This window comes from Corylus avellana, chromosome 10 (genome assembly GCF_965113065.1).
Source record: "Corylus avellana chromosome 10, dhCorAvel1.hap1.2, whole genome shotgun sequence".
NCBI classification, from domain to species: Eukaryota; Viridiplantae; Streptophyta; class Magnoliopsida; order Fagales; family Betulaceae; genus Corylus; species Corylus avellana.
This window is the reverse complement of record NC_142499.1, coordinates 21239661-21243633: the sequence shown is the minus strand read 5'-3', so window position 1 is coordinate 21243633 and position 3973 is coordinate 21239661.

Genomic DNA, 3973 nt, shown 5'->3' with positions numbered 1-3973 from the left:
CTCTTTTGGAGGGGCTGCATGTAACACCAAACCAATTGCAGAAATGGGTAGAGTCATTCCATAAACTCATGATTTGAAGTGGGTCCTCACTAATCCCATTCTTGAAGTTAAGCAGCGCCAAGCGATCGGACTCATCTTCAAAAATGGAAATTCTTGCAGATTTCAAACTTGGGCTCATAAACAAAAGAAGAATTCCGTGAAAGAATATGAACAAAATCCACTTGGAATTGAGGCAAGAGTGCTTCATCTTATTGGGAATATAATTTTCAAGTAAGAAGGATCAAGTCTGCATGATACTGGAGTTTGCTTGATATGAAAATATTACAAAGTTCCAATGAGAGTTAAAATTAAGGAAATAAATGTTTGTGGTTTTCAATTTCATTATGAGAGTAGTTGGCTGCAATTAAAGCTTTAACCTTATAAAGTCCTGCCACTTGTTCAACAAGAAATAAGAGATAAGAAAAATAGAATATAAAAATGATAACAATGACATGAAGGACTTCTTCAACTTTAGCTTGGCAAAGCATTTGGATGGACATTATTATCTTATTGACGTGAGGTGTAGTTAATTGGTAGTTATGTTTGTCCCCTCAACTCCTAAAAATCTTTCTTACCATGGTAAATTTTTTTCTTATTTCATGATTATGCCTGCCCTCGGCCATGATTATGCCTCTCTCTCTCAGGCTTCAGCCATATTATGCCCCTTAGTAAGTTAAAATTTGAAAATTTTTAGAAAGTGAATGTTTTAGTTTCAGAAGAATGCAATGCTGAAGACGATGAACAGTTCCGTTTTGTGAGAATATTTCATGCAGCCTCGAGTTTGGAGAGGGGTTTAAAAACAATAATAATATAAGTTATAATATTATATAATTGTCACATGAGTCCAAGACAAGAAAATATATATAATATAAATTATAATATTATAAAATTGACACAAAATGTGGTCTAGGGGACAAGTGACCAACCGTCCAAGACAACATGAAAAAAACAAAAAAGAGCTTTTGAAAAGAAAAGAAAATTATATAATTCACACGATACAAGACCGTGCAAGACAAGGCCGAAGGGCAAAGAGCAATTGTCCAAATTTCAATCTCTTTATTTTTCACTTCAACGAAAAATTCTCTAACTCTTATACTTTTTAAGCCACAATTTTCTTTCACTTTCCAAATTCAACAAAAATAAAATAAAATTGAGGTATGTAAATATAAAATATGTAATTAAATTTTTAGATTTAGATTTAAACTGTTCTTTTAACTTCTTTTAAACTAATTGTTTTAATATTTATATTGTTATTTATGATTCAGCTTATTCTTGATAATAATTTTAATGAAAAGTTGAGGTATGTAAATATGTAATTACATTTTTAATTTAATTTAAATTGTTCTTATAAATGAACTGTTTTAATATTTATATCGCTAACATGCATGCAAGAGAAAATATATATAATATATATATATATATATATATATATATATATATACTGTGCACCTTGCAAAGTACAAAAATAAGACAAAAAATATTTTTTATATTTAATTATTTTTTTGAATATTTTAAATTAATTTTATTATTTTATTTATTAAAAAAAAATGCCCACCCTTAGTGAACATCCTGGATCCGTTGGTCTCTAATTGTCCTTAGTTTGTTGACGACATCGGGCAATCGCTCATGAGGTGATTTGTTTATATATATATATAAACAAATCAAATTGATAGCTTACTCCAAGTAATGAACAATCACACCTACTCTCATATATCCTCCGGTCCTCCACAGTCAAGTCTCCCAACAAATGCTCTCCTAAATCAAATACATTTTTTTTTTTTTTTTTGAGCATCATTTGTGTCACTCACCATAAGACCGACCCTTCACTCATACAAAACATAAAGAGAAAACGGAGGATTGGTGAGAACATATACTTGCACAAGAATTGGTTGGAAAATTATCACGGAGAAAGTCAAAGTCGATCTAATCAAATTATTGCTGTGAGTGTGAATATATAAATAATTCAATGTATATATGGGTAATTATCTTTTGAGTATAATGATTATTTCATTTTCGTAGGGTTTGCTACTTGGATTAATTTTATCTCTTTTTTATTTGTAAATCTATTTATAGACTCAATGAAATTCAATGAAGCATTTTGGAGATTTTTTATCAAGTTCCCTATGATAAAGAACCTATACCAAATAATTCCTTTATGTGCTTGAAATTCAAAGATAACGGTCTTATAATAATATATTCGAGCAAAACTCTAATTTTGGTTTTGACGTGAATGACTTGGATAAGGATAACGGTTAATTTATTGGCTTTCAAGGATAACTTCCTTCGTTACATATTTTTTTTTCTCTCTTTTATTTTCTACTTTTAAAAATAAAAATATTAACAAACAATATTACAGCATAAAACACTCATAACTGTTTTCATGTTTTCACGACATATCACAATAATTTTTCAATTAAAAGAAACCCCAAAAGAGAGCCAATATTTTACAACCATAGCATTCGTTATTAGCATGAATGTTGCCAACTCATGGTTCCGTTGCAATATCTTTATAAGCCCAAACACGATAAGCTAGTGAGTTTAGGAATATATATTGGTAGCATTATGATGGCGAAATTTTGTGTATGGGTACGTCAAAATACATGATTACTAAGATATAGTCTTCTAAACTTAAGAATTTATCCACTAATGCATATTTACTACTATTTAATAATTTTGTAATTTCTTTTAGGAGAAACTTCACTTTATCCCTTTGAATTGTCATCACTTTTGCAATGTCCTCCATAAGGTTTAATTTATCTCAATTTAGTGTATTCATCTTTGAAGAAGATGAAGAATTGCTGGTAATATATATATATATATATATATATATATATATATTGTGGTTTGTGAATGTTTTAAACGGAAGGTAATAAAGAGTCTTGATAGAAGAGAGTCTCACATCATTAACAAAAAAATAAAAAAGTCATTTCTTTAAAGTAATGCTTGGGTGTATGCATTTGTATGTATGCTTAAGAGCTTTTAATTAAAAAAATGTTTTTTTTTTGGCAAAAGCTTTTTTTTTTTTTTTTAAAAAAACTTTTACCGAAAGTGAGTTTTAGTCATTTTTGGGCTTTTTAGACATTTAAAAGCGCTTTCAATTTGTTTTATCAAACGAGCACTTTTTCTTTTTCAAACAGACATTTTGAATGTTAAATAAACTTTTAGGCCCCTCAAACGTACAGCCAAACATGCCCTATGTACGGTTAAGCATAAGATAAGCCAAGTCCACATGAGCAAGGATAGAATATTGTGTACATTAATTTTTTTTTCCTCATTTTCATAAGCAAAACGTTGTACTTCACACGATCCATTGCATTAGGATTCAGCATGAGGACAATAAACTAGATGATGTAAACGAAAAATATATGGTATAAAATGAAGGGAATTGTTGGTGTAAAGAAATCTATAACTTAACAAATCTTAAACACTCTTTGTAACAAGCAATAGCAGGACATGTATGTCTACAGTTTCCATAAAGCTTTCCCATCAACAGATGCTTCCTTCTATTATTTTGACTGACATATTTACTGGATTTGATCGTTTTCAAACTTAAATGTGAATTATATGGTGTGGGGGCACAGTATATGAGAAATGATAGGCCTTTTTTTTTTTTAAAAAAAAAAAAAATTATTATTTTGTATGCATATAATTTTGTTGTGTTTGAGGTGTTGATGTTGCAATTTGTAAAGAATTCCTGATATTATGTCCCTTATTTTCTGAGACAGTTGTATGGTGTGTCTGGTTCAGCAACTTTCTCTTATAAGGCCTTCATGCTGACTGTTCTGCCATTCCTTGTTGCATATATGTATGTTACTGCTCTTTGTATTCTGGTTTTGGAGTTTGATGCAGTGTCCAGGGCCATTTGGTGTGTTTTTCCAAAATTGATATTGCTCTTATGGTGATAACTCTATATGTTATTGTTCAATTGTAAAAC